Genomic DNA, 13,610 nt, shown 5'->3' with positions numbered 1-13,610 from the left:
ATGCCCACGGGTGACAGTTTCAACAGTCTCTAAGCTACCTCTCATGTCAATTTTCAAACAGATAAATCCCTACTTGCTATAAAACAAATGTCTTCTGTAGAGACAAAAACTGTTCCTAGCTTCCTAAAATGGGAAGCTCAGAGTCATAGGAGTCCCTGTGTCTGTGCCTGTGTCGGGTGGATATATTTCTCTTCTAGATTAGTCATAACTTATCTTGACATCTTGAAATCTGTGGCCTAGATTAAAATCTAATCAAAACCGCCACATAAAAAATGTGGGGGTGGGAGGAAAGGAGAGCAGAGAGGGGGGAGAGATGCGGGGGTGGGAGTGGGAGGAAAGGAGAGCAAAGGGGGGAGAGATGCTGGGGTGGGAGGGGAGAGATGCGGGGGTGGGAGTGGAAGGAAAGGAGAGCAGAGGGGGGAGAGATGCGGGGGTGGAAGTGGGAGGAAAGGAGAGCAGAGAGGGGGAGAGATGCGGGGGTGGGAGTGGGAGGAAAGGAGAGCAAAGGGGGGGAGAGATGCGGGGGTGGAAGTGGGAGGAAAGGAGAGCAGAGAGGGGGGAGAGATGCTGGGGTGGAAGTGGGAGGAAAGGAGAGCAGAGAGGGGGGAGAGATGCGGGGGTGGGAGCGGGAGGAAAGGAGAGCAAAGGGGGGGGAGAAATGCGTGCCCAACAGATGGAAGCAACAGACGAACAGACTGGACGAATGTTTATTGGCCAAGAGTTAAAACAATACTTTGACAGAGGCAAGGTCAAAGCTAAACATTAACAGCATAGATTTTCTAGAACATTCCAATGGATCTGAGACATTACCAAATGCTCTGATTATAATTAACTCTGGTTACAGTTCTGAACGAATGACATTGGACCCCGAGTTGCTCCTGTGGTCGTCCTGACTCCATGTTAAAGTTCCTAAACTCCTCGGTTGTCACTGTCCACTGCAAAGGAGCGATAAGGGCTCTGGCTGTGGCTCTGGCTGGCTGAGCTGTCATCCCTGCAGCCCTGAGCTTCCTTTCTCAGGCTGTAGCAAACTCAAGTAAAGGCTTGTCCTCAGTTCTGGGTCTTGAAAGCCCCTACATCACGATAATGAAGCTTCATCAAAGCAATCTCACAAATGGAAGCGCTGTGAACTGCTTGTAAGTACTCTCTGCATATTTCCCTAAGCAGACTCAGGCTGTTACTATGATCTGTGTTCCTCCATCCCTAACGTCTTACGATGCACTTGCAGCTTCCCGTAGTCGGCTGCTAAAATGTGCCCTTAAATCTTACAAGCATAAAGCCTGAGGCGATACAGTCCATTTGATTAGTAAGAGAGGGAGAATGTCTTGGATATTTTGGTTTCCTCCACCATATTCTGTTCTTCATATATTTCCTGTCCTTTAAAACATCTGGGTCAGGGTTCCTTGGGATTTTGGAGTGTTGTTTTGTTCTCTCTCTCTCTCTCTCTGTCTCTCTTTCTCCCTGTGTCTGTTTGTCTCTCTCTCTCTTTCTTTCTCTCTGTCTGTCTGTCTGTCTCTCTCTCTCTTTCTCTCTCTCTCTGTCTATCTGTCTGTCTGTCTCTCTCCCTGTGTCTCTCTCTCTCTGTCTGTCTGTCTCTCCCTGTGTGTGTGTGTGTCTGTCTCTCTCTCTCTCTCTCTCTCTCTCTCTCTCTCTCTCTCTCTCTCTCTGGGAGGGGCAATGTGACCCTGCAGCAAAGACTGGAGAGAGAGCACGTGGTAAACTGGGCCTTGGTAGAGCCTGGGGAGTCAGGTATGTATTCTGCATAAACCAGGAGCAGAAGTCAGGCCTAAGCTCCCCACAAATACCCTGGCCCTTGGATCCTTCTCCTTAGCTGCTTTTAATCCTGCCCCCAGATAACTCATTCTCTATAGGCGCCCACACTATCATTTTCGGAGTCCTTTCCTTTGCTTGTTGGAGGTGGTTTCTGTTTCCTAATCTCATGTTTTCCACTCAAGTTTTTGTTACTAGCCAATTTTGAAGCCAATTCTCCAAAACTTTCTGGAGGAAGTATGCATAGGAGGTTGGTTCTGAGGACTATATGAGACTGAAACAGAATTTTATCACCAAATTGTTGATAATTAGGCTGGGGCCAGACCTCCAGGTTGGAAGCTATGACTACAGAATGTTGAAAGCAATGGTCTGTTGTCTCCTGCCTCCACTGCGGTTGTTACAAACTAAAATAACATGTTACAATTTTCTCATCCTTTCTTTGGGGCCGGTTCCTCAGCCCTTGCTCCTTCCCAGAGTCTTAGCATTTGCTCCTGGTAGATAGCTTTCTGTACTCACCGTGCTGTGGAAACTGACCATGGTAATAAAGATACCTGGAACTTTCTCTTGGACTCCACCCCACCCTGCTGTTTGTCTAGATCTCTGTCTGAGTCCCTCTGGATGCTTGAGCAAACTTCACAGAGATTCCCCAGTTGCACATGACAGAGTCACTACAAGTCTAGGTGGCTTCTTCCACTGGCAGGACAAAGATGACAGTGGTCAGAATTTGCCTTTGGCCAAAGCAAACACAACCCAAAGAAACAAAAAGCAGAGACAACTATGAAAGAACGGTATTTAGACCTTCAGCATGAGGAGCGAGAGGCAGCCATTCCTGAGCGCAGGGGAAAAGGAGAGATGTGCTACCCAGGGTCCAGCTTGCAGGGATTAGCAGTGTTTGCAGTGCACACGCTCAACACTAAAAAGCTCTATTCATGCACAGCTGTAGTCATAAGAAGCATCAAAGCATGCTCAAGACCTTTATGTCAGAAAGTGGAAAGAGAAAGACATTAGTAAGTGAAGAGATGCATCCTGTTTATTGATTGGAAGGCTTGTATTCTCAGGAAAACAATTCCTTAAACTTGATGCATAGAGCCAGTGTAGTTCTAACTTAAAGCCTAAGCAGAATGGGGTGGGCTTTTTTTTTTTTCTGCAGAAATTAACAAGCTGTTTCTAAAAGTTATATGAACTGCAAAGAAGCTAAAGTGTTGAGAACAATCTTTAAAAAAGAACAAAGTTGGAAGATGTTCTTTGATCTTAAACCTTACACTAGTCAGATGACTGACAATGAGAAAGAATAAACATGTTTGACAAACAGGCAGATAGGTGTGTTGACGACACAGCCACAGGGGAGTCTGGTGTTAGGCGATTCTAATAACACTTGATATGAACTCTCTTTAACCTATTCCTGTAGGTGTGAAAGACACCACTGAGTAGTTGGTGCTGCTGTTGTTATGATAGGGTCTTGCTACATGCCCCAGGCTAGCCTTGAATTCCTGATCCACCTGCCTCCAGAGTGCTGGGATCCAAGGTGTGTAAACCACACCCAGGTCATAGGAGAAAACCTTAATGGCCCTGTGTAGACAGACATTTCAGAGACATGCGCACGGACAGTGCACACGGTATACTGTATAAACTAAAGCGTTGGTAAGAGGTAATCTGACCTCGTACAGATTAAAGACCCTTCGGTCTTCAATTTTTATCACATTTATTTATTCTGTGTGTGGAGATAACCAGCTTTCAGGACTCGAGTCTCACAGTAGCTTCGGGAGCTTAGTGAATTCAAACTCAGGTCATCAAGCGTGGTAGCAAATGCCTTTACACACTGCCATCTCACTGTACACACTGCCATCTCACTGTACACACTGCCATCTCACTGTACACACTGCCATCTCACTGGGCCAAAGCCTTTTAGCTCTCAAAAGACACCGGTAAGAAAATGAAAAGCAGGCTGGAGAATTGGTCCAGCGGTTGAGAGCACTGACTGCTCTCCCAGAGGTCCTGAGTTCAATTCCCAGCAACCACATGGTGGCTCACAACCACCTGTAATGGGATTGATGCCTTCTTCTGGAGTGTCTGTAGACAGGGACATTGTACTCATATAATTAAAATAAAATCTAAGAAAAACAAAAAACAAAACAAACAACAAAGATAGGAAAGGTGTTGTGTTCTTGCGAAGGCAGAGACAGGTGACTCCTGAAGCTTACTGACCAACCCGCCTGTGTCATACTTGGAACATTCTGGGTTCAATGAGAGGGTAGAATGGACAGCAATAAGGACACACAAGGTTGTTCCTCTGGCTTCCACATACATGTTTACTCATATACATACATACATACATACATACATACATACATACATACTCCACAAACAAGAAAGCACACACTCACACAATTGCAAGAGATTCCAGCTTGCTCCCTCTGCACCCCACCTTCCTCTGCCACGTCTTTCTAACAAATCACTTACCTTCTGGAGGGGTCTCTGTGGCTACCACTATCAGACGCCCGTATATCAACTGTTCCCTTGTTCCGTCGTCACTGAGCATCGGTTATTATTTCAGGGAGTCAGGTGCTGTCTCTACTGCTGCTGTCACAAGAGATCACATACCTACTCCTGTTCCCTGAGCTGTAAACAGAAGTCTGCTGGACACACCTGGAAACGTGCTCATTTCTCCCGTAAGAATCTAAGCAGTGAGTTGGGACGTAGCTCAGGTGGCAGATCACTTTCCCAGCATGCTCAGGGATGGGTTTGATCTCCAGTACTGCAGAATGCCGTGCGTGCTTGAAATCACAGTTCCTAGGAAACAGAAAGACACAAGAACCACAAGGACATTACATGCTTCGCTAAGTAGCCAGTTCATGGCTGGCTTAGAATACGTGAGACCCTGTCTCAAGAAAGAAGACTGCCACAAGGATTCCATTCGAATTATTACTTTTCTAATGCAGATATAATATATGCTACAGAGACCCACTTGTGACCATAAGACAAACGGAAGTCACTAATGTAGTGGTTCTCACCCTCCCTACTTCCTACCCTTTAATATAGTTCCTTGAATTGTGCTGAACCCCAATCAGAACATTATTTCATAACTACAATTTTGCTACTGTTATCTGATATGCAACCCTTGTGAACGTGCTGTTTGACCTGCCAAGGGATTGTGACCCACAGGTTGAGAACGCTACACTAATGTACAGTAAGGGCTTCTGAGTAGAAACAGTCTGTGCACATCTGAACCAAGGTCAGCAATCACGCTCTCCTACAGCCAAAAGCAAGACAGTGCATACTGAAGCCTCTGCTTGTCGCAGCTAAAGATATCTGCAACTGATGAATGCTTCCTTCTGCATGCACTGAAACTGCTGCTGCCATGGGATATTGGCTCCATCCTGGGTCTAGAGTCTGTGAAGCCAGAGACTCTGGGGTCAGGACTTTGGAAACTGTGAACCAAGATAAACAAACCCTCTAAACTGGTTATGTCAGGTAGGCTGAAACAGCAACGAGAACACTCAGATGATACCCCAGGCAATATAGTGAGCCTGTGTCCCTAAAGAAAGACAAGCACAGAATGAAACCAGAGGCAATGGAAGTGGACTCTGCGGTTTCTGCTGGAATTGCAAAGGTACGACATCAGTGACCTACTTCCAGGCAACCTCTGTCCCTGACTCTTCCACCACCTCCCACACCGGTTCAGAACTCGGGGAGAAAGGCATCAGCATAGACGCCTGTTGAGGACAACCTGTGTTCAAACCATAATGCCTGGTGTCAACTGAAGGCAAGACTCCAGACACCCAAGCTCTGAGCATTCTGGACGTGCACCCCACCCCGCCACCAGGCTTTACCCTCTTTTATTACCAGCTTTTAAAATGGGGTTGGACTCTTTCTTCCTGAGCTGTTTCCTCTACTGTTCTTTATATGTGAAATCCTTCCAGTGGGGATTTGGAAGAAGAGGAAGTAAATATGTAATATATTTGGCATGGTTAACTGGTAATCCTTCAACTGTCTCCATTGCTAGCCTTGGCTACCTAATCCCCTTAGGTTGTACAAAATGCCTGTAAAACATACACACTTTTCCATGGTGCTCCTCCCCTTAAAAACGATGTTGCTACAGATGGGGAGCAGTGAGGGCTCCCGAGGACTTGAAAGAGATCAATTCTCTGTGAAAAGGACGCCCTCAAGGAAGGAGTAAGTACCCCGTTACCCCACTGCTCAGATGCCTGGGAACTCTCTGATCCAAATGTCACCAAGGCTAATATTTGTAAACTGCGGTTCTGTGTGTCTTGCAAGTGAAAAGAGAATTAAGTATTGCTTGAGGTTGGAGAGATTGCTCAGTAGGACCTGGGTTTATATTCCTAACAACCATGTAAAAGCCAGTCAGGAGACATGGATCAATGACCCCAGAAACAGGCAGAGGGTCACGGGCAAGTATAGAGATGGATGGATCCCAGGAGCATGTAGCCAGGCAGCTTGGAGACTCTCAAAAAATAAGATGGAGAAGTTATCGAGGAAGACATCCTGACCTCTGGCCTCCTATGCATCTGTATAGATTCTTGTTGGGAGAAGGAAGGGGGGGGAGGGAAGGAGGGAGGGAGGGAGAAACTGTAGTGATTTGTGCAAAGAAGAGGGAAGGATGATGAAAGACATCAATGCTGAACATGTTGCATAAGATGGAGAGCTTTGCTTTGCTTTGCTTTGTTTTGTTTTGGTAAGGAGGATGCTGTTCTGCCCTGTATGGAATGTGTCTCACCTGCCACCTCCAGTTTATCAGGCCTTTCTGAGATAAAGCTCACGCCCCTTCCTAGAAGAATGTGCGCCTGCTGTTGATGGGGTTGTTGTATCTTAGGCGAGGTGTTGGTACACGAGAGTTTTCCTTTCACATACGTCTGTTCATCATGGGTATGCCATGCCTGCAGAAGCCAGAACAGGGTGATGGGTCCTCTGGAACTGGAATTTCAGATGTGTGTGAGCCACTGTGTGGGTGCCGGGAACAAGTCCTCTGGAAGAGCAGCCACACTGCAGCTCATGATGAGATTACTGGTGTGGTCCTCTTCCTCTTGCAGATAGCTGCCTCCCCAGTGTGTCCCTTTAGGAAAGAAAGACCTGAAGCAAGGGCCCTTCCACGCCTTGCAAGAACATGAATCCCATCGTGGCCTCAACCTCATGACTGCATCTAAATCTACTTCCCAAAGTCTCATCTCCAAACATAATCTACCGGAGTGTATAAAACCCCAATATATGAATGATGGGGTTAGTTGGACATCAAAGTCAGTGAGAGAGAGAAAGGTCTCACTGAAGACAATTGAAGAGACATCGTAACTTCAGAGTTCATCAGGAGGTTGGTGAAGGCTCTTGAGTCCATTCCCAGCTCCATTTCTCTCCAATTCATCCACCTTCCTTCCCTGTCTCCTGGTCCTCCGGGACCCTTTAACAAATGTGCAGGTTGTTAGATTCCTTAACACCTGACCCCGGCATAGCCGTATGCTGAGCACCATCTTGCAATTTACAAGACACTTTCAACAGCTGTTTTCTTGTTTGTTTGTTTTGTAGATTTATTCTTGTATTTGTGAGTACACTGTAGCTGTCTTCAGACACACCAGAAGAGGGCATCAGATCTCATTACAGATGGTTGTGAGCCACCATGTGGTTGCTGGGATTTGAACTCAGGAAGAACAGTCAGTGGCCTTAACCACTGAGCCATCTCTCCAGCCCCACAGCTGTTTTCATTATCCTCTTTAATCTTCACAAACAAGGTTGCTAGCGTTCGGTTTTCGGGATAAGAAAACCTGAGGATTAGAGAGGATGTTTGCCCAGGACTATCCAGCTTATCAGATGTAAAGCTGTATGACTATGAAAGTATCTCTTGTATTTGAAGAGACTGGAATTTTTGATGAACCTTACAGCCAGAGTTAATGAAGCTTTGAGGTCACTTAAGACCGATAGCCTACCTACTACTATTTGTTTAACTTGCCTTTATCAATACAATTAACAACCAAGGATATCCTCATCTAATCAACTTTATAACCCAAGCTAAGGCATGTTGAGGGATATACACCCCAGAAGACTACTCACACACAGGCTTAAGCCAACAGAAAGTCCTTACTAGCTGGCCAGTGAGTATGCTGTGTTGGGGATTCCAGCTGGGGAGCCTAAAGCCTTTCGCATGGTGAGCTTTTGAGCACAAAGACCATATCCTAGTTTGACAAACTTCAGTTAACAAGAACAGTCACCCAGAAGAGGAACTACAGAAGCCAAAAATCAAGGTTAGTACATTTAAAGACTGCCCCAGAACTGTGGACTTTGATGAATTGAGCCTTTGTCCTTGTTTTGGAAGGTGGTGCTATCTACATGCTGAATTTTGTGGTCCGAATGCCCTTCCATCATGGATTCAGCTATGCTAAGGTCTGGGAACTTCTTATGAGGCACAGCAATATTTCCAAGTTATACCCCTGACCTATGAGTAACGTTCGTTTGTATGTTGTGATAATAGTCATTTGCTGAAGGGGACAGCAGCAATCTTTTACACAAATGAATATTCTCTAGCAGGGGATGAAGGCACACACCTTTAATCACAGCACACGGGAGGCAGAAGCGGGCAGATCTTTGAGTTAAAAGCCACTCTGGTCTACAGAGCAGGTTCCAAGACAGCCAGGGATACACAGAGAAACTCTACCACAAAGAAATAAAGAAAAAAAAAAAGAATACCCTTTATAAATGTTGGATGCAACCTATACATATTGCTTGAAAGCATTAAATTGTTAGTTTTCTGGGTCAGATAAGGTCAGTTGGAGACAATGACTTCATCTCTTGTAAAACTCTTAAAGAATCCTGTAAAGTGTTTCTCCTTCCTTCCTGTGTGATGCCTCTGTGCTGTTCAATAAAAGAAAGGGCAAAGATACAGACGGACAGAGAGACAGACACAGGGACAGATTCACAAGTCAGCATTCAGGCAGCCACAGATGTAGACAGAAAGGGAAATCAGAAGTCACAGAGGGGCAGAAGTAGGGAATTCAAATCTGGGATTACCAAGGAGAAGTGCTTTTTAATTTCTTTTCCTTATGTGACAGCAGGGCATTACTGATAACTGTTAGAAACAAGACTGAAGACTGCAGCTAGATCTGCGCTCTGATGTTAGGAGGCAGAGCTCTCAGAACAAAACAAAGAGAGAACAGAATCACGCAACAGGCCTGTGCTAAACTCGAGGTCAGAGAATTCGGTCCCCAGAGCTTGGTCCCTTGTTTTTCCTTTCTCTAACAAGCAAAGCCATCCGCCCTGAAAGCATACCCATTTAGATGTTAATATGTGCAAAAGTTTCACTCTAAGGCCAGCAGCGCTCAAAACAATAAACAGACCAGTGGAATCTCAAAATGTTGGCTTCCCTAATGAGTTTTCAGGTTTTTTTTTTTTTTCCTCTGGGAGAGTAACAGGCAAAGCTGCTGTAATTCCTTCCAAGCAGTAGGGCCACAGGACCTGGAGATGCCAATAGTCTCCTTAGCAACCATCTGAAATGGAGTTGCTCTCAGATGAAATCCTGATCTCTATTCATGCGGCAGATCACATGGGGTCAGGTACTGTTTATCTCTCTGGCAGAAACCACCAGGCACAGCGATTTTAATTGCATCCTTATGATCTGAAGAAGAAAAAAGAGGGGGAGGAGGAAAGGAGACATAAGTAGGAGAAATGAGAGCAACTCTTAATGAGCAGGAAGAAAACATAAAACATTTAGCTAGCTTCTTTGAAGCCTGTACTTTCTTATCGTGTGCTTCAGAAATTACACTCTCTCTCTCTCTCTCTCTCTCTCTCTCTCTCTCTCTCACTCACTCACTCTTTAGGGGATTAGAAGCTGGCTGTTCTTCATTATAATTCGAAACTCAAACTCGGTAACCAAACTCATTATGGAAATGTTGATTTTGTTTGGGAGGACTTCTCAGCCACACAGCCACTGACAATTACAGGTTTGCTGCCCTCAGCATTGCTTCTGAATAGTCTTGACTCAGGAAGATCCGTAATACTGAGCGATCCTGGAAGCAAACAGAAACAAAGGGCTATAAATCAATGCTCACCCTTCTTATTAGAAGATTCTTGCTGGGAGAGCAGGTGGTGTGTGACCACACAGCCAACTGCAGAGTCCTCAACAGATGGGGGTGAGGAAGTCTACGTGATGTTTTCTGAACGTTATTTCATGTATTAACCTGACAAATATTTATTATATGTTTGTTATATTTATTCATGTCAGGCACTCATTAGGGCTTAAAAGCACTGATCCACAGTACTATAATCCATTAATAAAATTTCTCTAACCAATAAATAGTCTGACTATATTGTTGAATCACATAGGCATTTATAAGAGTAAAGAGGTTCCTGGCAGAATAGCACCCCTTTCTCATATGAAAGAAGAGTAATACTCCTCTCGATGGTCAATAAAGGAACCATTTTATAAAACCAACAAAGTATAATGTCTTACAAATCAAGTTTTCCTCCAGCCTTTGAAAAGAGTGTTTTAGAAATCTGCCTTCTCAAAGAGGAAACATTTTAACATTTTAAAGTAATAGGTTGGGTCGGGAAGATGTTTCCATGGGTGAGCAAAGAGACCTGAGTTTGAATCCATTTAATGTCCATGTGTATCTGTAACCCCAGCATTAGGCAGGTGGAGACCTCAAAATCCCCAGAGTTCACTGGCCAGCAAAATGATAATCTTCTGGCACTGTACACTCATGGGCATACACACACACACACACACACACACACACACACACACACACACACACAGACACACACACACGAATGCTTTAGCCTTTTCTTTACTCCTTGCTAAATGAAGCTCTCAAGAGAGACAGGCATCCAGAGATAACTAGCCTCACCGACAAAGAGCGGGGTTAGTCACATGACAGTAACAGGCCGTATTCTGTCTTCCTTCTTGCCTTAGCTGCCTACTTTTTCCTTTTCATATTCTCTCTTCCTGCCCATGGGCCTATTAGTGGAACTTAAAAAGATTAAAAGCTTCTGGCTCTATGACTGGTGGCAAATGGCAGTGAGGTTTGACTTAATCTCTCAACCTGGACCTCTGGCATTTTTTCCCAGCATACCCCGAGGGTTTCTGTGGAAGACATAGCTGGGAAGAGCACGGTTGATGCCTGACATGCTGTCATTAGAGCGCACTGCTTCTAAAACAGTGTGGAAATCCCCAGTGACTTGTGGAGTCAAGTCAGAGAGCCGCAGAAGCAATGAGAGATGTACAGCAGGCTGGCAGCAGCAGTGCTGAGTGTCTGATAAAGGTGGACACACTTCCAACTGCAGTCTTAAGTCAATAGGCACCCGGTCATGAGACAATGCTTTCTACTCTCTCGAGCATCTTTCTTCCTGTGCATAGTTGTGTGGTGGTGGGAAGATGGGGAAATGGTCAGAGGAAAACATTTCTACCTGTCGAGAAGAAAGATTATAGAAACGTAAAATGGTGGAGTCAGAGGATTGGAGATTTAAAAACGTGACTTGTTTGCATCCTTGATCTACCACCAGAGAAATTGCTACATGACTGAAATTAATCAAGCAAGTGGATGTGTGGAAGAACAACCCCTCTCCCATGTTAGTGACGGCAAAGTTAATCCACAGGGTGAGTGACAGCCAGCATCTTCCCTGGTAATTGGGTGACTTAGGAAAGAGACTGGGCTCCTTAAGCGTCTGCAGGCGAGGGTTCCTTTGGGAAATGTTGCTTAGATGCAGATTCTGATCCAGAAGCCAGGCTAGGCTCCAAATCCCGAATATCAAGCAAATCCCCGAGGTAACGTGGTATTCTTTTCTTTTCTTTCTTTTTTTTTTGGAACGTGGTATTCTCAGTCCAAGAACTGTGCTTTGCTCTGGTTTAGTTGTAACATTTTAAACATAGTGATACTTTGCTTCCCATTAATGTGGGAAACGACAAATACGACCTGGGGAAGAAAGGGTTTCCTTGGCTGATCTGTCTCAACAGTTTATTATGGAGAGGAGTCGTAACAGGAACTCAGGCAGAAACAGAGGCAGGACCCGAAGAAAACACTGCTAAATGGCTTGGTGCTCTCATGACATTTCCAGAGTAACTCAAGAGCACCTGTGCAGGGTGACACTGCCCACAGGGCTGGGCGCTGCCAAAGCAACCAGTAAAGACAATGCCCATGGGCACACTCTGGCCAATAAGATGGAGGCTATTCTTCAGTTAAGGTTCCCTCTTCCTAGGTGTGTCAAGTTGATAACCAAGCTCAGCCATCACAATCCACATTTATTCATGCAAAAGAATAGGTTTTACACAAGTAGATCAATGGAACAGAATAGAAGATCCAGAAATGAGTCCTCACACATATGGTCACTTGATTTTTGACAAAGGAGCTGTAAACATTCAATGGAAAAAGGACAGCCTATTCAACAAATGGTGTTGGCTCAACTGGCACTCACCATGCAGAAGAATGAAAATAGACCCTTTCTTATCTCCTTGTACAAAGCTCAAGTGTAAGTGGATCAAAGATCTCCACATTAAACCAGGTACACTGAAACTATTAAAAGAGAAAGTGGGGAAAACCTTAGAACACATAGGCACAGTGGAAAATTTCCTGAACAGAACACCAATGGCCTGTGCTCTAAGACCAAGGATTGAGAAATGGGACTTGAGATTGCAAAGTTTCTGTAAGGCTAAGGACACTGTCAAGAAAACAAAATGGTAGCCAACAGATTGGGAAAAGATCTTTACCAACCCCACATCAGATAGAGGCCTAATATCCAATATATACAAAGAACTCAAGAAGTTAGACTCCAGAGAATCAAACAATCCTATTAAAAAATGGAGTACAGAGCTAAACAAAAAGTTCTCAATTGAGGAATATTGAATGGCTGAGAAGCATCTAAGGAAATGCTTGACATCCCTAGTCATCAGGGAAATGCAAATCAAAACAACCCTTAGATTCCACCTCACACCAGTCACAATGGCTAAGATCAAAATCTCAGATGACAGCAGATGCTGGCGAGGATGTAGAGAAAGAGGAACACTCCTCCACTGTTGGTGGGGTTGTAAGCTGGTACAACCACTCTGGAAATCAGTCTGGTGGTTCCTCAGAAAATTGGACATAGTCCTACCTCAAGACCCAGATATTCCCCTTCTGGGTGTATACCCCAAAGATGCTCCAACATATAATAAGGGCACATGTTCCACCATGTTCATAGCAGCCTTATTTATAATAGCCAAAAGCTGGAATGAACCCAGATGCCCTTCAGTAGATGAATAGATACAAAAGTGTGGTATATTTACACAATGGATTATTACTCAGCTATTAGAAACAATGACTTTATGAAATTCCTAGGAAAATGGATGTATCTAGAGAATATCATCCTGAGTGAAGTAACCCAGTCACAAAAGAACAGACTTAATATGTAGTCACTGATAATTGGACACTAGCCCCAGAAAGTTCTGAATATCCAAGAAACAAGTCACAGATCATATAAAGCTCAAAAAAAGAAAGGCCAGAAAGTAGAAGCCTCAGTCCTTAGGAAAAAAAAAAAAAAAAAAAAAAAAAAAAAAAACAAACCAACAAGTATAGAGCACCCACTCAGAGTGGGGTACACCTAGACCTTAAATCACTAATAACTCAAGAGCTAAGAAGATAGCCTTGTGGCAATTTTTGGTATTTAAAAATCATGTTTAAAAATTATGTTTAATCTATACACACCAAGAAAACTTTGACTATTTCCATGTTATGTTCTGTTCTACATGTACTTTATGCTTATGGTAACTAGTAAGATTTCAATGCATACTATCAAACCTTTAAAAAAAATCAAGTACTGACAAAAATGTTCATATAGTTTTATGCCAAAATGCTTTTAAAAATCTGTACATG

The 13,610-nt window shown here is 44.2% G+C and overlaps 1 pseudogene across 1 annotated transcript in view; it reads left to right on the top strand.

Annotated features, from left to right (window-relative positions):
- Positions 1-5,338: 5,338 nt before the first annotated feature.
- Positions 5,339-13,610, top strand: part of LOC308420874 (activated RNA polymerase II transcriptional coactivator p15-like) — a 9,591-nt pseudogene continuing 1,319 nt past the window's right edge. Inside the window, exon 1 of the transcript in view lies at positions 5,339-5,377. The product of the transcript in view is annotated as an activated RNA polymerase II transcriptional coactivator p15-like (transcript). The remainder of the gene's footprint in view (positions 5,378-13,610) is intronic.

Source organism: Micromys minutus (genome assembly GCF_963924665.1).
Source record: "Micromys minutus genome assembly, chromosome: 5".
NCBI classification, from domain to species: Eukaryota; Metazoa; Chordata; class Mammalia; order Rodentia; family Muridae; genus Micromys; species Micromys minutus.
The sequence above is the reverse complement of the archived record's forward strand: the minus strand, read 5'-3'. Positions and strand labels throughout refer to the sequence as shown.